A 23,817-nucleotide genomic window follows, 5' to 3' on the forward strand; every position below is an offset into this window, starting at 1 on the left:
GCATTTGCAGCGCGCAATAGTGCAGAGTTATCTCAAAGAAAGGGGCCACGGTGTTTCTGTATCTCTGTTATGTTGGTGCGGCTTCGGAACTTTTAAATATCTTGATATATCTCGAGAACTACGCATCTTATCAAAAAATATCAGACTACATAAAAAGTAGGAAACATAATTCTCTACAAAAAAGGTCTCTTAACATTTTGCCATAGCTCGCTTCGTTTCCGAGATATTTGCAGATATATCTCAAGGGAAGGGGCCTGACGGACATATTTCGAGATATTTCTTCTTCTTGTTGTTCTTCTTCTGCACAGCTAAGCTGAAAGTGGCATTTACAGCTCGCAATAGTGCAAAGCTATCTCAAAGAAAGGGGCCACGGTGTTTCTGTATCTCTATTATGTTGGTGCGGCTTCGGAACTTTTAAATATCTTGATATATCTCGAGAACTACGCATCTGATCAAAAAATATCATAGAACATAAAAAGTAGGAAACTTAATTCTCTACAAAAAAGGTCTCTTAATATTTTGCCATAGCTCCCTTCGTTTCCGAGATATTTGCAGATTTATCTCAAGGGAAGGGGCCTGACGGACATATTTCGAGATATTTCTTCTTCTTGTTGTTCTTCTTCTGCACAGCTAAGCTGGAAGTGGCATTTGCGGCTGGCACTAGTGCAGCGTTATCTCAAAGAAAGGGGCCACGGTGTTTCTGTATCTCTATTATGTTGGTGCGGCTTCGGAACTTTTAAATATCTTGATATATCTCGAGAACTACGCATCTGATCAAAAAATATCATAGAACATAAAAAGTAGGAAACTTAATTCTCTACAAAAAAGGTCTCTTAACATTTTGCCATAGCTCGCTTCGTTTCCGAGATATTTGCAGGTTTATCTCAAGGGAAGGGGCCTAACGGACATATTTCGAGATATTTCTTCTTCTTGTTGTTCTTCTTCTGCACAGCTAAGCTGGAAGTGGCATTTGCGGCTCGCACTAGTGCAGAGTTATCTCAAAGAAAGGGGCCACGGTGTTTCTGTATCTCTATTATGTTGGTGCGGCTTCGGAACTTTTAAATATCTTGATATATCTCGAGAACTACGCATCTGATCAAAAAATATCATAGAACATAAAAAGTAGGAAACTTAATTCTCTACAAAAAAGGTCTCTTAACATTTTGCCATAGCTCGCTTCGTTTCCGAGATATTTGCAGATTTATCTCAAGGGAAGGGGCCTGACGGACATATTTCGAGATATTTCTTCTTCTTGTTGTTCTTCTTCTGCACAGCTAAGCTGGAAGTGGCATTTGCGGCTCGCCCTAGTGCAGCGTTATCTCAAAGAAAGTGGCCACGGTGTTTCTGTATCTCTATTATGTTGGTGCGGCTTCGGAACTTTTAAATATCTTGATATATCTCGAGAACTACGCATCTGATCAAAAAATATCATAGAACATAAAAAGTAGGAAACTTAATTCTCTACAAAAAAGGTCTCTTAACATTTTGCCATAGCTCGCTTCGTTTCCGAGATATTTGCAGATTTATCTCAAGGGAAGGGGCATGACGGACATATTTCGAGATGTTTCTTCTTCTTGTTGTTCTTCTTCTGCACAGCTAAGCTGGAAGTGGCATTTGCGGCTCGCACTAGTGCAGAGTTATCTCAAAGAAAGGGGCCACGGTGTTTCTGTATCTCTATTATGTTGGTGCGGCTTCGGAACTTTTAAATATCTCGATATATCTCGAAAACTACGCTTCTGATCAAAAAATATCATAGAAGATAAATTGTAGGAAACATAATTCTCTACAAAAAACGTCTCTTAACATTTTGCCATAGCTCGCTTCGTTTCCGAGATATTTGCAGATATATCCCAAGGGAAGGGGCCTGACGGACGTATTTCGAGATATTTCTTCTTCTTGTTGTTCTTCTTCTGCACAGCTAAGCTGGAAGTGGCATTTGTAGGTCGCAATAGTGCAGAGTTATCTCAAAGAAAGGGGCCACGGTGTTTCTGTATCTCTATTATGTTGGTGCGCCTTCGGAACTTTTAAATATCTCGATATATCTCGAAAACTACGCTTCTGATCAAAAAATATCATAGAGCGTAAATTGTAGGAAACATTATTCTCTACAAAAAAGGTCTCTTAACATTTTGCCATAGCTCGCTTCGTTTCCGAGATATTTGCAGATTTATCTCAAGGGAAGGGGCCTGACGGACATATTTCGAGATATTTCTTCTTCATGTTGTTCTTCTTCTGCACAGCTAAGCTGGTAGTGGCATTTGCAGCGCGCAATAGTGCAGAGTTATCTCAAAGAAAGTGGCCACGGTGTTTCTGTATCTCTGTTATGTTGGTGCGGCTTCGGAACTTTTAAATATCTTGATATATCTCGAGAACTACGCATCTTATCAAAAAATATCATACTACATAAAAAGTAGGAAACTTAATTCTCTACAAGAAAGGTCTCTTAACATTTTGCCATAGCTCGCTTCGTTTCCGAGATATTTGCAGATTTATCTCAAGGGAAGGGGCCTGACGGACATATTTCGAGATATTTCTTCTTCTTGTTGTTCTTCTTCTGCACAGCTAAGCTGGAAGTGGCATTTGCGGCTCGCACTAGTGCAGAGTTATCTCAAAGAAAGGGGCCACGGTGTTTCTGTATCTCTATTATGTTGGTGCGGCTTCGGAACTTTTAAATATCTTGATATATCTCGAGAACTACGCATCTGATCAAAAAATATCATAGAACATAAAAAGTAGGAAACTTAATTCTCTACAAAAAAGGTCTCTTAACATTTTGCCATAGCTCGCTTCGTTTCCGAGATATTTGCAGATTTATCTCAAGGGAAGGGGCCTGACGGACATATTTCGAGATATTTCTTCTTCTTGTTGTTCTTCTTCTGGACAGCTAAGCTGGAAGTGGCATTTGCGGCTCGCACTAGTGCAGCGTTATCTCAAAGAAAGGGGCCACGGTGTTTCTGTATCTCTATTATGTTGGTGCGGCTTCGGAACTTTTAAATATCTTGATATATCTCGAGAACTACGCATCTGATCAAAAAATATCATAGAACATAAAAAGTAGGAAACTTAATTCTCTACAAAAAAGGTCTCTTAACATTTTGCCATAGCTCGCTTCGTTTCCGAGATATTTGCAGATATATCCCAAGGGAAGGGGCCTGACGGACATATTTCGAGATATTTCTTCTTCTTGTTGTTCTTCTTCTGCACAGCTAAGCTGGAAGTGGCATTTGTAGGTCGCAATAGTGCAGAGTTATCTCAAAGAAAGGGGCCACGGTGTTTCTGTATCTCTATTATGTTGGTGCGCCTTCGGAACTTTTAAATATCTCGATATATCTCGAAAACTACGCTTCTGATCAAAAAATATCATAGAGCGTAAATTGTAGGAAACATTATTCTCTACAAAAAAGGTCTCTTAACATTTTGCCATAGCTCGCTTCGTTTCCGAGATATTTGCAGATTTATCTCAAGGGAAGGGGCCTGACGGACATATTTCGAGATATTTCTTCTTCATGTTGTTCTTCTTCTGCACAGCTAAGCTGGTAGTGGCATTTGCAGCGCGCAATAGTGCAGAGTTATCTCAAAGAAAGGGGCCACGGTGTTTCTGTATCTCTGTTATGTTGGTGCGGCTTCGGAACTTTTAAATATCTTGATATATCTCGAGAACTACGCATCTTATCAAAAAATATCATACTACATAAAAAGTAGGAAACTTAATTCTCTACAAGAAAGGTCTCTTAACATTTTGCCATAGCTCGCTTCGTTTCCGAGATATTTGCAGATTAATCTCAAGGGAAGGGGCCTGACGGACATATTTCGAGATATTTCTTCTTCTTGTTGTTCTTCTTCTGCACAGCTAAGCTGGAAGTGGCATTTGCGGCTCGCACTAGTGCAGAGTTATCTCAAAGAAAGGGGCCACGGTGTTTCTGTATCTCTATTATGTTGGTGCGGCTTCGGAACTTTTAAATATCTTGATATATCTCGAGAACTACGCATCTGATCAAAAAATATCATAGAACATAAAAAGTAGGAAACTTAATTCTCTACAAAAAAGGTCTCTTAACATTTTGCCATAGCTCGCTTCGTTTCCGAGATATTTGCAGATTTATCTCAAGGGAAGGGGCCTGACGGACATATTTCGAGATATTTCTTCTTCTTGTTGTTCTTCTTCTGCACAGCTAAGCTGGAAGTGGCATTTGCGGCTCGCACTAGTGCAGCGTTATCTCAAAGAAAGGGGCCACGGTGTTTCTGTATCTCTATTATTTTGGTGCGGCTTCGGAACTTTTAAATATCTTGATATATCTCGAGAACTACGCATCTGATCAAAAAATATCATAGAACATAAAAAGTAGGAAACTTAATTCTCTACAAAAAAGGTCTCTTAACATTTTGCCATAGCTCGCTTCGTTTCCGAGATATTTGCAGATATATCCCAAGGGAAGGGGCCTGACGGACATATTTCGAGATATTTCTTCTTCTTGTTGTTCTTCTTCTGCACAGCTAAGCTGGAAGTGGCATTTGTAGGTCGCAATAGTGCAGAGTTATCTCAAAGAAGCCACGGTGTTTCTGTATCTCTATTATGTTGGTGCGCCTTCGGAACTTTTAAATATCTCGATATATCTCGAAAACTACGCTTCTGATCAAAAAATATCATAGAACGTAAATTGTAGGAAACATTATTCTCTACAAAAAAGGTCTCTTAACATTTTGCCATAGCTCGCTTCGTTTCCGAGATATTTGCAGATTTATCTCAAGGGAAGGGGCCTGACGGACATATTTCGAGATATTTCTTCTTCTCGTTGTTCTGCTTCTGCACAGCTAAGCTCGAAGTGGCATTTGCGGCTCGCACTAGTGCAGAGTTATCTCAAAGAAAGGGGCCACGGTGTTTCTGTATCTCTATTATGTTGGTGCGGCTTCGGAACTTTTAAATATCTTGATATATCTCGAGAACTACGCATCTGATCAAAAAATATCATAGAACATAAAAAGTAGGAAACTTAATTCTCTACAAAAAAGGTCTCTTAACATTTTGCCATAGCTCGCTTCGTTTCCGAGATATTTGCAGATTTATCTCAAGGGAAGGGGCCTGACGGACATATTTCGAGATATTTCTTCTTCTTGTTGTTCTTCTTCTGCACAGCTAGGCTGGAAGTGGCATTTGCGGCTCGCACTAGTGCAGAGTTATCTCAAAGAAAGGGGCCACGGTGTTTCTGTATCTCTATTATGTTGGTGCGGCTTTGGAACTTTTAAATATCTCGATATATCTCAAAAACTACGCTTCTGACCAACAAATATCATAGAACATAAAAAGTAGGAAACTTAATTCTCTACAAAAAAGGTCTCTTAACATTTTGCCATAGCTCGCTTCGTTTCCGAGATATTTGCAGATTTATCTCAAGGGAAGGGGCCTGACGGACATATTTCGAGATATTTCTTCTTCTTGTTGTTCTTCTTCTGCACAGCTAAGCTGGAAGTGGCATTTGCGGCTCGCACTAGTGCAGAGTTATCTCAAAGAAAGGGGCCACGGTGTTTCTGTATCCCTATTATGCTGGTGCGGCTTCGGAACTTTTAAATATCTCAATATATCTCGAAAACTACGCTTCTGAACAAAAAATATCATAGAACCTAAATTGTAGGAAACATAATTCTCTACAAAAAAGGTCTCTTAACATTTTGCCATAGGTCACTTCGTTTCCGAGATATTTGCAGATATATCTCAAGGGAAGGGGCCTGACGGACATATTTCGAGATATTTCTTCTTCTTGTTGTTCTTCTTCTGCACAGCTAAGCTGGAAGTGGCATTTACAGCTCGCAATAGTGCAGAGTTATATCAAAGAAAGGGGCCACGGTGTTTCTGTATCTCTATTATGTTGGTGCGGCTTCGGAACTTTTAAATATCTTGATATATCTCGAGAACTACGCATCTGATCAAAAAATATCATAGAACATAAAAAGTAGGAAACTTAATTCTCTACAAAAAAGGTCTCTTAACATTTTGCCATAGCTCTCTTCGTTTCCGAGATATTTGCAGATTTATCTCAAGGGAAGGGGCCTGACGGACATATTTCGAGATATTTCTTCTTCTTGTTATTCTTCTTCTGCACAGCTAAGCTGGAAGTGGCATTTGCAGCTCGCAATAGTGCAGAGTTATCTCAAAGAAAGGGGCCCGGTGTTTCTGTATCTCTATTATGTTGGTGCGGCTTCGGAACTTTTAAATATCTTGATATATCTCGAGAACTACGCATCTGATCAAAAAATATCATAGAACATCAAAAGTAGGAAACTTAATTCTCTACAAAAAAGGTCTCTTAACATTTTGCCATAGCTCGCTTCGTTTCCGAGATATTTGCAGATTTATCTCAAGGGAAGGGGCCTGACGGACATATTTCGAGATATTTCTTCTTCTTGTTGTTCTTCTTCTGCACAGCTAACCTGGAAGTGGCATTTGCGGCTCGCACTAGTGCAGAGTTATCTCAAAGAAAGGGGCCACGGTGTTTCTGTATCTCTATTATGTTGGTGCGGCTTCGGAACTTTTAAATATCTCGATATATCTCGAAAACTACGATTCTGATCAAAAAATATCATAGAACATAAATTGTAGGAAACATAATTCTCTACAAAAAACGTCTCTTAACATTTTGCCATAGCTCGCTTCGTTTCCGAGATATTTGCAGATTCAGCTCAAAGGAACTGGCCTGACGGACATATTTCGAAATATTTCTTCTTCTTGTTGTTCTTCCTCTGCACAGCTAAGCTGGAAGTGGCATTTGCAGCGCGCAATAGTGCAGAGTTATCTCAAAGAAAGGGGCCACGGTGTTTCTGTATCTCTGTTATGTTGGTGCGGCTTCGGAACTTTTAAATATCTTGATATATCTCGAGAACTACGCATCTGATCAAAAAATATCATACTACATAAAAAGTAGGAAACTTAATTCTCTACAAGAAAGGTCTCTAAACATTTTGCCATAGCTCGCTTCGTTTCCGAGATATTTGCAGATTTATCTCAAGGGAAGGGGCCTGACGGACATATTTCGAGATATTTCTTCTTCTTGTTGTTCTTCTTCTGCACAGCTAAACTGGAAGTGGCATTTACAGCTCGCAATAGTGCAGAGTTATCTCAAAGAAAGGGGCCACGGTGTTTCTGTATCTCTATTATGTTGGTGCGGCTTCGGAACTTTTAAATATCTTGATATATCTCGAGAACTACGCATCTGATCAAAAAATATCATAGAACATAAAAAGTGGGAAACTTGATTCTCTACAAAAAAGGTCTCTCAACATTTTGCCATTGCTCGCTTCGTTTCCGAGATATTTGCAGATTTATCTCAAGGGAAGGGGCCTAACGGACATATTTCGAGATATTTCTTCTTCTTGTTGTTCTTCTTCTGCACAGCTAAGCTGGAAGTGGCATTTCAGCTCGCAATAGTGCAGAGTTATCTCAAAGAGAGGGGCCACGGTGTTTCTGTATCTCTATTATGTTGGTGCGGCTTCGGAACTTTTAAATATCTTGATATATCTCGAGAACTACGCATCTGATCAAAAAATATCATACAAGATAAAAAGTAGGAAACCTAATTCTCTACAAAAAAGGTCTCTTAACATTTTGCCATAGCTCGCTTCGTTTCCGAGATATTTGCAGATTTATCTCAAGGGAAGGGGCCTGACGGACATATTTCGAGATATTTCTTCTTCTTGTTGTTCTTCTTCTGCACAGCTAAACTGGAAGTGGCATTTACAGCTCGCAATAGTGCAGAGTTATCTCAAAGAAAGGGGCCACGGTGTTTCTGTATCTCTATTATGTTGGTGCGGCTTCGGAACTTTTAAATATCTTGATATATCTCGAGAACAACGCATCTGATCAAAAAATATCATAGAACATAAAAAGTGGGAAACTTGATTCTCTACAAAAAAGGTCTCTCAACATTTTGCCATTGCTCGCTTCGTTTCCGAGATATTTGCAGATTTATCTCAAGGGAAGGGGCCTAACGGACATATTTCGAGATATTTCTTCTTCTTGTTGTTCTTCTTCTGCACAGCTAAGCTGGAAGTGGCATTTCAGCTCGCAATAGTGCAGAGTTATCTCAAAGAGAGGGGCCACGGTGTTTCTGTATCTCTATTATGTTGGTGCGGCTTTGGAACTTTTAAATATCTCGATATATCTCGAAAACTACGCTTCTGATCAAAAAATATCATAGAACATAAATTGTAGGAAACATAATTCTCTACAAAAAACGTCTCTTAACATTTTGCCATAGCTCGCTTCGTTTCCGAGATATTTGCAGATTCAGCTCAAAGGAACTGGCCTGACGGACATATTTCGAGATATTTCTTCTTCTTGTTGTTCTTCCTCTGCACAGCTAAGCTGGAAGTGGCATTTGCAGCTCGCAATAGTGCAGAGTTATCTCAAAGAAAGGGGCCACGGTGTTTCTGTATCTCTATTATGTTGGTGCGGCTTCGGAACTTTTAAATATCTCGATATATCTCGAAAACTACGCTTCTGATCAAAAAATATTATAGAACATAAATTGTAGGACATATAATTCTCTACAAAAAAGGTCTCTTAACATTTTGCCATAGCTCGCTTCGTTTCCGAGATATTTGCAGATTTATCTCAAGGGAAGGGGCCTGACGGACATATTTCGAGATATTTCTTCTTCTTGTTGTTCTTCTTCTGCACAGCTAAGCTGGAAGTGGCATTTGCGGCTCGCACTAGTGCAGAGTTATCTCAAAGAAAGGGGCCACGGTGTTTCTGTATCCCTATTATGCTGGTGCGGCTTCGGAACTTTTAAATATCTCAATATATCTCGAAAACTACGCTTCTGAACAAAAAATATCATAGAACCTAAATTGTAGGAAACATAATTCTCTACAAAAAAGGTCTATTAACATTTTGCCATAGGTCACTTCGTTTCCGAGATATTTGCAGATATATCTCAAGGGAAGGGGCCTGACGGACATATTTCGAGATATTTCTTCTTCTTGTTGTTCTTCTTCTGCACAGCTAAGCTGGAAGTGGCATTTACAGCTCGCAATAGTGCAGAGTTATATCAAAGAAAGGGGCCACGGTGTTTCTGTATCTCTATTATGTTGGTGCGGCTTCGGAACTTTTAAATATCTTGATATATCTCGAGAACTACGCATCTGATCAAAAAATATCATAGAACATGAAAAGTAGGAAACTTAATTCTCTACAAAAAAGGTCTCTTAACATTTTGCCATAGCTCTCTTCGTTTCCGAGATATTTGCAGATTTATCTCAAGGGAAGGGGCCTGACGGACATATTTCGCGATATTTCTTCTTCTTGTTGTTCTTCTTCTGCACAGCTAAGCTGGAAGTGGCATTTGCAGCTCGCAATAGTGCAGAGTTATCTCAAAGAAAGGGGCCACGGTGTTTCTGTATCTCTATTATGTTGGTGCGGCTTCGGAACTTTTAAATATCTTGATATATCTCGAGAACTACGCATCTGATCAAAAAATATCATAGAACATAAAAAGTAGGAAACTTAATTCTCTACAAAAAAGGTCTCTTAACATTTTGCCATAGCTCTCTTCGTTTCCGAGATATTTGCAGATTTATCTCAAGGGAAGGGGCCTGACGGACATATTTCGAGATATTTCTTCTTCTTGTTATTCTTCTTCTGCACAGCTAAGCTGGGAGTGGCATTTGCAGCTCGCAATAGTGCAGAGTTATCTCAAAGAAAGGGGCCCGGTGTTTCTGTATCTCTATTATGTTGGTGCGGCTTCGGAACTTTTAAATATCTTGATATATCTCGAGAACTACGCATCTGATCAAAAAATATCATAGAACATCAAAAGTAGGAAACTTAATTCTCTACAAAAAAGGTCTCTTAACATTTTGCCATAGCTCGCTTCGTTTCCGAGATATTTGCAGATTTATCTCAAGGGAAGGGGCCTGACGGACATATTTCGAGATATTTCTTCTTCTTGTTGTTCTTCTTCTGCACAGCTAAGCTGGAAGTGGCATTTGCAGCTCGCAATAGTGCAGAGTTATCTCAAAGAAAGGGGCCACGGTGTTTCTGTATCTCTATTATGTTGGTGCGGCTTCGGAACTTTTAAATATCTCGATATATCTCGAAAACTACGCTTCTGATCAAAAAATATCATAGAACATAAATTGTAGGAAACATAATTCTCTACAAAAAACGTCTCTTAACATTTTGCCATAGCTCGCTTCGTTTCCGAGATATTTGCAGATTCAGCTCAAAGGAACTGGCCTGACGGACATATTTCGAGATATTTCTTCTTCTTGTTGTTCTTCTTCTGCACAGCTAAGCTGGAAGTGGCATTTACAGCTCGCAACAGTGCAGAGTTATCTCAAAGAGAGGGGCCACGGTGTTTCTGTATCTCTATTATGTTGGTGCGGCTTCGGAACTTTTAAATATCTTGATATATCTCGAGAACTACGCATCTGATCAAAAAATATCATAGAAGGTAAAAAGTAGGAAACTTAATTCTCTACAAAAAAGGTCTCTTAACATTTTGCCATAGCTCGCTTCGTTTCCGAGATATTTGCAGATTTATCTCAAGGGAAGGGGCCTGACGGACATATTTCGAGATATTTCTTCTTCTTGTTATTCTTCTTCTGCACAGCTAAGCTGGAAGTGGCATTTGCAGCTCGCAATAGTGCAGAGTTATCTCAAAGAAAGGGGCCACGGTGTTTCTGTATCTCTATTATGTTGGTGCGGCTTCGGAACTTTTAAATATCTTGATATATCTCGAGAACTACGCATCTGATCAAAAAATATCATAGAACATCAAAAGTAGGAAACTTAATTCTCTACAAAAAAGGTCTCTTAACATTTTGCCATAGCTCTCTTCGTTTCCGAGATATTTGCAGATTTATCTCAAGGGAAGGGGCCTGACGGACATATTTCGAGATATTTCTTCTTCTTGTTGTTCCTCTTCTGCACAGCTAAGCTGGAAGTGGCATTCGCGGCTCGCACTAGTGCAGAGTTATCTCAAAGAAAGGGGCCACGGTGTTTCTGTATCTCTATTATGTTGGTGCGGCTTCGGAACTTTTAAATATCTCGATATATCTCGAAAACTACGCTTCTGATCAAAAAATATCATAGAACATAAAAAGTAGGAAACTTAATTCTATACAAAAAAGGTCTCTCAACATTTTGCCATTGCTCGCTTCGTTTCCGAGATATTTGCAGATTTATCTCAAGGGAAGGGGCCTAACGGACATATTTCGAGATATTTCTTCTTCTTGTTGTTCTTCTTCTGCACAGCTAAGCTGGAAGTGGCATTTCAGCTCGCAATAGTGCAGAGTTATCTCAAAGAGAGGGGCCACGGTGTTTCTGTATCTCTATTATGTTGGTGCGGCTTCGGAACTTTTAAATATCTCGATATATCTCGAAAACTACGCTTCTGATCAAAAAATATCATAGAACATAAATTGTAGGAAACATAATTCTCTACAAAAAACGTCTCTTAACATTTTGCCATAGCTCGCTTCGTTTCCGAGATATTTGCAGATTCAGCTCAAAGGAGCTGGCCTGACGGACATATTTCGAGATATTTCTTCTTCTTGTTGTTCTTCTTCTGCACAGCTAAGCTGGAAGTGGCATTTACAGCTCGCAATAGTGCAGAGTTATCTCAAAGAGAGGGGCCACGGTGTTTCTGTATCTCTATTATGTTGGTGCGGCTTCGGAACTTTTAAATATCTTGATATATCTCGAGAACTACGCATCTGATCAAAAAATATCATAGAACATAAAAAGTGGGAAACTTGATTCTCTACAAAAAAGGTCTCTCAACATTTTGCCATTGCTCGCTTCGTTTCCGAGATATTTGCAGATTTATCTCAAGGGAAGGGGCCTAACGGACATATTTCGAGATATTTCTTCTTCTTGTTGTTCTTCTTCTGCACAGCTAAGCTGGAAGTGGCATTTCAGCTCGCAATAGTGCAGAGTTATCTCAAAGAGAGGGGCCACGGTGTTTCTGTATCTCTATTATGTTGGTGCGGCTTTGGAACTTTTAAATATCTCGATATATCTCGAAAACTACGCTTCTGATCAAAAAATATTATAGAACATAAATTGTAGGAAACATAATTCTCTACAAAAAACGTCTCTTAACATTTTGCCATAGCTCGCTTCGTTTCCGAGATATTTGCAGATTCAGCTCAAAGGAACTGGCCTGACGGACATATTTCGAGATATTTCTTCTTCTTGTTGTTCTTCCTCTGCACAGCTAAGCTGGAAGTGGCATTTGCAGCTCGCAATAGTGCAGAGTTATCTCAAAGAAAGGGGCCACGGTGTTTCTGTATCTCTATTATGTTGGTGCGGCTTCGGAACTTTTAAATATCTCGATATATCTCGAAAACTACGCTTCTGATCAAAAAATATTATAGAACATAAATTATAGGAAACATAATTCTCTACAAAAAAGGTCTCTTAACATTTTGCCATAGCTCGCTTCGTTTCCGAGATATTTGCAGATTTATCTCAAGGGAAGGGGCCTGACGGACATATTTCGAGATATTTCTTCTTCTTGTTGTTCTTCTTCTGCACAGCTAAGCTGGAAGTGGCATTTACAGCTCGCAATAGTGCAGAGTTATCTCAAAGAAAGGGGCCACGGTGTTTCTGTATCTCTATTATGTTGGTGCGGCTTCGGAACTTTTAAATATCTTGATATATCTCGAGAACTACGCATCTGATCAAAAAATATCATAGAACATAAAAAGTAGGAAACTTAATTCTCTACAAAAAAGGTCTCTTAACATTTTGCCATAGCTCGCTTCGTTTCCGAGATATTTGCAGATTTATCTCAAGGGAAGGGGCCTGACGGACATATTTCGAGATATTTCTTCTTCTTGTTGTTCTTCTTCTGCACAGCTAAGCTGGAAGTGGCATTTGCGGCTCGCACTAGTGCAGAGTTATCTCAAAGAAAGGGGCCACGGTGTTTCTGTATCTCTATTATGTTGGTGCGGCTTCGGAACTTTTAAATATCTTGATATATCTCGAGAACTACGCATCTGATCAAAAAATATCATAGAACATGAAAAGTAGGAAACTTAATTCTCTACAAAAAAGGTCTCTTAACATTTTGCCATAGCTCTCTTCGTTTCCGAGATATTTGCAGATTTATCTCAAGGGAAGGGGCCTGACGGACATATTTCGAGATATTTCTTCTTCTTGTTGTTCTTCTTCTGCACAGCTAAGCTGGAAGTGGCATTTGCGGCTCGCACTAGTGCAGAGTTATCTCAAAGAAAGGGGCCACGGTGTTTCTGTTTCTCTATTATGTTGGTGCGGCTTCGGAACTTTTAAATATCTCGATATATCTCGAAAACTACGCTTCTGATCAAAAAATATCATAGAACATAAATTGTAGGAAACATAATTCTCTACAAAAAAGGTCTCTTAACATTTTGCCATAGCTCGCTTGGTTTCCGAGATATTTGCAGATTTATCTCAAGGGAAGGGGCCTAACGGACATATTTCGAGATATTGCTTCTTCTTGTTGTTCTTCTTCTGCACAGCTAAGCTGGAAGTGGCATTTGCAGCTCGCAATAGTGCAGAGTTATCTCAAAGAAAGGGGCCACGGTGTTTCTGTATCTCTATTATGTTGGTGCGGCTTCGGAACTTTTAAATATCTTGATATATCTCGAGAACTACGCATCACATCAAAAAATATCATAGAACATAAAAAGTAGCAAACTTAATTCTCTACAAAAAAGGTCTCTTAACATTTTGCCATAGCTCTCTTCGTTTCCGAGATATTTGCAGATTTATCTCAAGGGAAGGGGCCTAACGGACATATTTCGAGATATTTCTTCTTCTTGTTGTTCTTCTTCTGCACAGCTAAGCTGGAAGTGGCATTTACAGCTCGCAATAGTGCAGAGTTATCTCAAAGAAAGGGGCCACGGTGTTTCTGTATCTCTATTATGTTGGTGCGGCTTCGGAACTTTTAAATATCTTGATATATCTCGAGAACTACGCATCTGATCAAAAAATATCATAGAACATAAAAAGTAGGAAACTTAATTCTCTACAAAAAAGGTCTCTTAACATTTTGCCATAGCTCGCTTCGTTTCCGAGATATTTGCAGATTTATCTCAAGGGAAGGGGCCTGACGGACATATTTCGAGATATTTCTTCTTCTTGTTGTTCTTCTTCTGCACAGCTAGGCTGGAAGTGGCATTTGCGGCTCGCACTAGTGCAGAGTTATCTCAAAGAAAGGGGCCACGGTGTTTCTGTATCTCTATTATGTTGGTGCGGCTTTGGAACTTTTAAATATCTCGATATATCTCAAAAACTACGCTTCTGACCAACAAATATCATAGAACATAAATTGTAGGAAACATAATTTTCTACAAAAAAGGTCTCTTAACATTTTGCCATAGCTCGCTTCGTTTCCGAGATATTTGCAGATTTATCTCAACGGAAGGGGCCTAACGGACATATTTCGAGATATTTCTTCTTCTTGTTGTTCTTCTTCTGCACAGCTAGGCTGGAAGTGGCATTTGCGGCTCGCACTAGTGCAGAGTTATCTCAAAGAAAGGGGCCACGGTGTTTCTGTATCTCTATTATGTTGGTGCGGCTTTGGAACTTTTAAATATCTCGATATATCTCGAAAACTACGCTTCTGACCAACAAATATCATAGAACATAAATTGTAGGAAACATAATTCTCTACAAAAAAGGTCTCTTAACATTTTGCCATAGCTCGCTTCGTTTCCGAGATATTTGCAGATTTATCTCAACGGAAGGGGCCTAACGGACATATTTCGAGATATTTCTTCTTCTTGTTGTTCTTCTTCTGCACAGCTAAGCTGGAAGTGGCATTTCAGCTCGCAATAGTGCAGAGTTATCTCAAAGAGAGGGGCCACGGTGTTTCTGTATCTCTATTATGTTGGTGCGGCTTCGGAACTTTTAAATATCTTGATATATCTCGAGAACTACGCATCTGATCAAAAAATATCATAGAAGATAAAAAGTAGGAAACCCAATTCTCTACAAAAAAGGTCTCTTAACATTTTGCCATAGCTCGCTTCGTTTCCGAGATATTTGCAGATTTATCTCAAGGGAAGGGGCCTGACGGACATATTTCGAGATATTTCTTCTTCTTGTTGTTCCTCTTCTGCACAGCTAAGCTGGAAGTGGCATTCGCGGCTCGCACTAGTGCAGAGTTATCTCAAAGAAAGGGGCCACGGTGTTTCTGTATCTCTATTATGTTGGTGCGGCTTCGGAACTTTTAAATATCTCGATATATCTCGAAAACTACGCTTCTGATCAAAAAATATCATAGAACATAAAAAGTAGGAAACTTAATTCTATACAAAAAAGGTCTCTCAACATTTTGCCATTGCTCGCTTCGTTTCCGAGATATTTGCAGATTTATCTCAAGGGAAGGGGCCTAACGGACATATTTCGAGATATTTCTTCTTCTTGTTGTTCTTCTTCTGCACAGCTAAGCTGGAAGTGGCATTTCAGCTCGCAATAGTGCAGAGTTATCTCAAAGAGAGGGGCCACGGTGTTTCTGTATCTCTATTATGTTGGTGCGGCTTCGGAACTTTTAAATATCTCGATATATCTCGAAAACTACGCTTCTGATCAAAAAATATCATAGAACATAAATTGTAGGAAACATAATTCTCTACAAAAAACGTCTCTTAACATTTTGCCATAGCTCGCTTCGTTTCCGAGATATTTGCAGATTCAGCTCAAAGGAGCTGGCCTGACGGACATATTTCGAGATATTTCTTCTTCTTGTTGTTCTTCTTCTGCACAGCTAAGCTGGAAGTGGCATTTACAGCTCGCAATAGTGCAGAGTTATCTCAAAGAGAGGGGCCACGGTGTTTCTGTATCTCTATTATGTTGGTGCGGCTTCGGAACTTTTAAATATCTTGATATATCTCGAGAACTACGCATCTGATCAAAAAATATCATAGAACATAAAAAGTGGGAAACTTGATTCTCTACAAAAAAGGTCTCTCAACATTTTGCCATTGCTCGCTTCGTTTCCGAGATATTTGCAGATTTATCTCAAGGGAAGGGGCCTAACGGACATATTTCGAGATATTTCTTCTTCTTGTTGTTCTTCTTCTGCACAGCTAAGCTGGAAGTGGCATTTCAGCTCGCAATAGTGCAGAGTTATCTCAAAGAGAGGGGCCACGGTGTTTCTGTATCTCTATTATGTTGGTGCGGCTTTGGAACTTTTAAATATCTCGATATATCTCGAAAACTACGCTTCTGATCAAAAAATATTATAGAACATAAATTGTAGGAAACATAATTCTCTACAAAAAACGTCTCTTAACATTTTGCCATAGCTCGCTTCGTTTCCGAGATATTTGCAGATTTATCTCAAGGGAAGGGGCCTGACGGACATATTTCGAGATATTTCTTCTTCTTGTTGTTCTTCTTCTGCACAGCTAGGCTGGAAGTGGCATTTGCGGCTCGCACTAGTGCAGAGTTATCTCAAAGAAAGGGGCCACGGTGTTTCTGTATCTCTATTATGTTGGTGCGGCTTTGGAACTTTTAAATATCTCGATATATCTCAAAAACTACGCTTCTGACCAACAAATATCATAGAACATAAATTGTAGGAAACATAATTCTCTACAAAAAAGGTCTCTTAACATTTTGCCATAGCTCGCTTCGTTTCCGAGATATTTGCAGATTTATCTCAACGGAAGGGGCCTAACGGACATATTTCGAGATATTTCTTCTTCTTGTTGTTCTTCTTCTGCACAGCTAGGCTGGAAGTGGCATTTGCGGCTCGCACTAGTGCAGAGTTATCTCAAAGAAAGGGGCCACGGTGTTTCTGTATCTCTATTATGTTGGTGCGGCTTTGGAACTTTTAAATATCTCGATATATCTCGAAAACTACGCTTCTGACCAACAAATATCATAGAACATAAATTGTAGGAAACATAATTCTCTACAAAAAAGGTCTCTTAACATTTTGCCATAGCTCGCTTCGTTTCCGAGATATTTGCAGATTTATCTCAACGGAAGGGGCCTAACGGACATATTTCGAGATATTTCTTCTTCTTGTTGTTCTTCTTCTGCACAGCTAAGCTGGAAGTGGCATTTGCGGCTCGCACTAGTGCAGAGTTATCTCAAAGAAAGGGGTCACGGTGTTTATGTATCTCTGTTATGTTGGTGCGGTTTCGGAACTTTTAAATATCTTGATATATCTCGAGAACTACGCATCTGGTCAAAAAATATCATAGAACGTAAAAGGTAGGAAACTTAATTCTCTACAAATAAGGTCTCTTAACATTTTGCCATAGCTCGCTTCGTTTCCGAGATATTTGCAGATTTATCTCAAGGGAAGGGGCCTAACGGACATATTTCGAGATATTTTTGCTTCTTGTTGTTCTTCTTCTGCACAGCTAAACTGGAAGTGGCATTTCCAGCTCGCAATAGTGCAGAGTTATCTCAAAGAGAGGGGCCACGGTGTTTCTGTATCTCTATTATGTTGGTGCGGCTTCGGAACTTTTAAATATCTTGATATATCTCGAGAACTACGCATCTGATCAAAAAATATCATAGAACATAAAAAGTAGGAAACTTAATTCTCTACAAAAAAGGTCTCTTAACATTTTGCCATAGCTCGCTTCGTTTCCGAGATATTTGCAGATTTATCTCAAGGGAAGGGGCCTGACGGACATATTTCGAGATATTTCTTCTTCTTGTTGTTCTTCTTCTGCACAGCTAAGCTGGAAGTGGCATTTGCGGCTCGCACTAGTGCAGAGTTATCTCAAAGAAAGGGGCCACGGTGTTTCTGTATCTCTATTATGTTGGTGCGGCTTCGGAACTTTTAAATATCTTGATATATCTCGAGAACTACGCATCTGATCAAAAAATATCATAGAACATGAAAAGTAGGAAACTTAATTCTCTACAAAAAAGGTCTCTTAACATTTTGCCATAGCTCTCTTCGTTTCCGAGATATTTGCAGATTTATCTCAAGGGAAGGGGCCTGACGGACATATTTCGAGATATTTCTTCTTCTTGTTGTTCTTCTTCTGCACAGCTAAGCTGGAAGTGGCATTTGCGGCTCGCACTAGTGCAGAGTTATCTCAAAGAAAGGGGCCACGGTGTTTCTGTTTCTCTATTATGTTGGTGCGGCTTCGGAACTTTTAAATATCTCGATATATCTCGAAAACTACGCTTCTGATCAAAAAATATCATAGAACATAAATTGTAGGAAACATAATTCTCTACAAAAAAGGTCTCTTAACATTTTGCCATAGCTCGCTTCGTTTCCGAGATATTTGCAGATTTATCTCAACGGAAGGGGCCTAACGGACATATTTCGAGATATTTCTTCTTCTTGTTGTTCTTCTTCTGCACAGCTAGGCTGGAAGTGGCATTTGCGGCTCGCACTAGTGCAGAGTTATCTCAAAGAAAGGGGCCACGGTGTTTCTGTATCTCTATTATGTTGGTGCGGCTTTGGAACTTTTAAATATCTCGATATATCTCGAAAACTACGCTTCTGACCAACAAATATCATAGAACATAAATTGTAGGAAACATAATTCTCTACAAAAAAGGTCTCTTAACATTTTGCCATAGCTCGCTTCGTTTCCGAGATATTTGCAGATTTATCTCAACGGAAGGGGCCTAACGGACATATTTCGAGATATTTCTTCTTCTTGTTGTTCTTCTTCTGCACAGCTAAGCTGGAAGTGGCATTTGCGGCTCGCACTAGTGCAGAGTTATCTCAAAGAAAGGGGTCACGGTGTTTATGTATCTCTGTTATGTTGGTGCGGTTTCGGAACTTTTAAATATCTTGATATATCTCGAGAACTACGCATCTGGTCAAAAAATATCATAGAACGTAAAAGGTAGGAAACTTAATTCTCTACAAATAAGGTCTCTTAACATTTTGCCATAGCTCGCTTCGTTTCCGAGATATTTGCAGATTTATCTCAAGGGAAGGGGCCTAACGGACATATTTCGAGATATTTTTGCTTCTTGTTGTTCTTCTTCTGCACAGCTAAACTGGAAGTGGCATTTCCAGCTCGCAATAGTGCAGAGTTATCTCAAAGAGAGGGGCCACGGTGTTTCTGTATCTCTATTATGTTGGTGCGGCTTCGGAACTTTTAAATATCTTGATATATCTCGAGAACTACGCATCTGATCAAAAAATATCATAGAACATAAAAAGTAGGAAACTTAATTCTCTACAAAAAAGGTCTCTTAACATTTTGCCATAGCTCGCTTCGTTTCCGAGATATTTGCAGATTTATCTCAAGGGAAGGGGCCTGACGGACATATTTCGAGATATTTCTTCTTCTTGTTGTTCTTCTTCTGCACAGCTAAGCTGGAAGTGGCATTTGCGGCTCGCACTAGTGCAGAGTTATCTCAAAGAAAGGGGCCACGGTGTTTCTGTATCTCTATTATGTTGGTGCGGCTTCGGAACTTTTAAATATCTTGATATATCTCGAGAACTACGCATCTGATCAAAAAATATCATAGAACATGAAAAGTAGGAAACTTAATTCTCTACAAAAAAGGTCTCTTAACATTTTGCCATAGCTCTCTTCGTTTCCGAGATATTTGCAGATTTATCTCAAGGGAAGGGGCCTGACGGACATATTTCGAGATATTTCTTCTTCTTGTTGTTCTTCTTCTGCACAGCTAAGCTGGAAGTGGCATTTGCGGCTCGCACTAGTGCAGAGTTATCTCAAAGAAAGGGGCCACGGTGTTTCTGTTTCTCTATTATGTTGGTGCGGCTTCGGAACTTTTAAATATCTCGATATATCTCGAAAACTACGCTTCTGATCAAAAAATATCATAGAACATAAATTGTAGGAAACATAATTCTCTACAAAAAAGGTCTCTTAACATTTTGCCATAGCTCGCTTGGTTTCCGAGATATTTGCAGATTTATCTCAAGGGAAGGGGCCTAACGGACATATTTCGAGATATTGCTTCTTCTTGTTGTTCTTCTTCTGCACAGCTAAGCTGGAAGTGGCATTTGCAGCTCGCAATAGTGCAGAGTTATCTCAAAGAAAGGGACCACGGTGTTTCTGTATCTCTATTATGTTGGTGCGGCTTCGGAACTTTTAAATATCTTGATATATCTCGAGAACTACGCATCACATCAAAAAATATCATAGAACATAAAAAGTAGCAAACTTAATTCTCTACAAAAAAGGTCTCTTAACATTTTGCCATAGCTCTCTTCGTTTCCGAGATATTTGCAGATTTATCTCAAGGGAAGGGGCCTAACGGACATATTTCGAGATATTTTTGCTTCTTGTTGTTCTTCTTCTGCACAGCTAAACTGGAAGTGGCATTTCCAGCTCGCAATAGTGCAGAGTTATCTCAAAGAGAGGGGCCACGGTGTTTCTGTATCTCTATTATGTTGGTGCGGCTTCGGAACTTTTAAATATCTTGATATATCTCGAGAACTACGCATCTGATCAAAAAATATCATAGAACATAAAAAGTAGGAAACTTAATTCTCTACAAAAAAGGTCTCTTAACATTTTGCCATAGCTCGCTTCGTTTCCGAGATATTTGCAGATTTATCTCAAGGGAAGGGGCCTGACGGACATATTTCGAGATATTTCTTCTTCTTGTTGTTCTTCTTCTGCACAGCTAAGCTGGAAGTGGCATTTGCGGCTCGCACTAGTGCAGAGTTATCTCAAAGAAAGGGGCCACGGTGTTTCGGTATCTCTATTATGTTGGTGCGGCTTCGGAACTTTTAAATATCTTGATATATCTCGAGAACTACGGGTCTGATCAAAAAATATCATAGAACATAAAAAGTAGGAAACTTAATTCTCCACAAATAATGTCTCTTAACATTTTGCCATAGCTCGCTTCGTTTCCGAGATATTTGCAGATTTATCTCAAGGGAAGGGGCCTGACGGACATATTTCGAGATATTTCTTCTTCTTGTTGTTCTTCTTCTGCACAGCTAAGCTGGAAGTGGCATTTGCGGCTTGCACTAGTGCAGAGTTATCTCAAAGAAAGGGGCCACGGTGTTTCTGTATCTCTATTATGTTGGTGCGGCTTCGCAGCTTTTAAATATCTTGATATATCTCGAGAACTACGCATCTGATCAAAAAATATCATAGAACATGAAAAGTAGGAAACTTAATTCTCTACAAAAAAGGTCTCTTAACATTTTGCCATAGCTCTCTTCGTTTCCGAGATATTTGCAGATTTATCTCAAGGGAAGGGGCCTGACGGACATATTTCGAGATATTTCTTCTTCTTGTTGTTCTTCTTCTGCACAGCTAAGCTGGAAGTGGCATTTGCGGCTCGCACTAGTGCAGAGTTATCTCAAAGAAAGGGGCCACGGTGTTTCTGTTTCTCTATTATGTTGGTGCGGCTTCGGAACTTTTAAATATCTCGATATATCTCGAAAACTACGCTTCTGATCAAAAAATATCATAGAACATAAATTGTAGGAAACATAATTCTCTACAAAAAAGGTCTCTTAACATTTTGCCATAGCTCGCTTGGTTTCCGAGATATTTGCAGATTTATCTCAAGGGAAGGGGCCTAACGGACATATTTCGAGATATTTCTTCTTCTTGTTGTTCTTCTTCTGCACAGCTAAGCTGGAAGTGGCATTTGCAGCTCGCAATAGTGCAGAGTTATCTCAAAGAAAGGGGCCACGGTGTTTCTGTATCTCTATTATGTTGGTGCGGCTTCGGAACTTTTAAATATCTTGATATATCTCGAGAACTACGCATCACATCAAAAAATATCATAGAACATAAAAAGTAGCAAACTTAATTCTCTACAAAAAAGGTCTCTTAACATTTTGCCATAGCTCTCTTCGTTTCCGAGATATTTGCAGATTTATCTCAAGGGAAGGGGCCTGACGGACATATTTCGAGATATTTCTTCTTCTTGTTGTTCTTCTTCTGCACAGCTAAGCTGGAAGTGGCATTTGCAGCTCGCAATAGTGCAGAGTTATCTCAAAGAAAGGGGCCACGGTGTTTCTGTATCTCTATTATGTTGGTGCGGCTTCGGAACTTTTAAATATCTTGATATATCTCGAGAACTACGCATCTGATCAAAAAATATCATAGAACGTAAAAGGTAGGAAACTTAATTCTCTACAAATAAGGTCTCTTAACATTTTGCCATAGCTCGCTTCGTTTCCGAGATATTTGCAGATTTATCTCAAGGGAAGGGGCCTAACGGACATATTTCGAGATATTTTTGCTTCTTGTTGTTCTTCTTCTGCACAGCTAAACTGGAAGTGGCATTTCCAGCTCGCAATAGTGCAGAGTTATCTCAAAGAGAGGGGCCACGGTGTTTCTGTATCTCTATTATGTTGGTGCGGCTTCGGAACTTTTAAATATCTTGATATATCTCGAGAACTACGCATCTGATCAAAAAATATCATAGAACATAAAAAGTAGGAAACTTAATTCTCTACAAAAAAGGTCTCTTAACATTTTGCCATAGCTCGCTTCGTTTCCGAGATATTTGCAGATTTATCTCAAGGGAAGGGGCCTGACGGACATATTTCGAGATATTTCTTCTTCTTGTTGTTCTTCTTCTGCACAGCTAAGCTGGAAGTGGCATTTGCGGCTCGCACTAGTGCAGAGTTATCTCAAAGAAAGGGGCCACGGTGTTTCTGTATCTCTATTATGTTGGTGCGGCTTCGGAACTTTTAAATATCTTGATATATCTCGAGAACTACGCATCTGATCAAAAAATATCATAGAACATGAAAAGTAGGAAACTTAATTCTCTACAAAAAAGGTCTCTTAACATTTTGCCATAGCTCTCTTAGTTTCCGAGATATTTGCAGATTTATCTCAAGGGAAGGGGCCTGACGGACATATTTCGAGATATTTCTTCTTCTTGTTGTTCTTCTTCTGCACAGCTAAGCTGGAAGTGGCATTTGCGGCTCGCACTAGTGCAGAGTTATCTCAAAGAAAGGGGCCACGGTGTTTCTGTTTCTCTATTATGTTGGTGCGGCTTCGGAACTTTTAAATATCTCGATATATCTCGAAAACTACGCTTCTGATCAAAAAATATCATAGAACATAAATTGTAGGAAACATAATTCTCTACAAAAAAGGTCTCTTAACATTTTGCCATAGCTCGCTTGGTTTCCGAGATATTTGCAGATTTATCTCAAGGGAAGGGGCCTAACGGACATTCTTCGAGATATTTCTTCTTCTTGTTGTTCTTCTTCTGCACAGCTAAGCTGGAAGTGGCATTTGCAGCTCGCAATAGTGCAGAGTTATCTCAAAGAAAGGGGCCACGGTGTTTCTGTATCTCTATTATGTTGGTGCGGCTTCGGAACTTTTAAATATCTTGATATATCTTGAGAAATACGCATCACATCAAAAAATATCATAGAACATAAAAAGTAGCAAACTTAATTCTCTACAAAAAAGGTCTCTTAACATTTTGCCATAGCTCTCTTCGTTTCCGAGATATTTGCAGATTTATCTCAAGGGAAGGGGCCTGACGGACATATTTCGAGATATTTCTTCTTCTTGATGTTCTTCTTCTGCACAGCTAAGCTGGAAGTGGCATTTGCAGCTCGCAATAGTGCAGAGTTATCTCAAAGAAAGGGGCCACGGTGTTTCTGTATCTCTATTATGTTGGTGCGGCTTCGGAACTTTTAAATATCTTGATATATCTCGAGAACTACGCATCTGATCAAAAAATATCATAGAACATAAAAAGTAGGAACCTTAATTCTCTACAAAAAAGGTCTCTTAACATTTTGCCATAGCTCGCTTCGTTTCCGAGATATTTGCAGATTTATCTCAAGGGAAGGGGCCTGACGGACATATTTCGAGATATTTCTTCTTCTTGTTGTTCTTCTTCTGCACAGCTAAGCTGGAAGTGGC

The sequence above is a fragment of the Osmia lignaria genome, unplaced genomic scaffold (genome assembly GCF_051020975.1).
Source record: "Osmia lignaria lignaria isolate PbOS001 unplaced genomic scaffold, iyOsmLign1 scaffold0002, whole genome shotgun sequence".
Classification (NCBI taxonomy): Eukaryota; Metazoa; Arthropoda; class Insecta; order Hymenoptera; family Megachilidae; genus Osmia; species Osmia lignaria.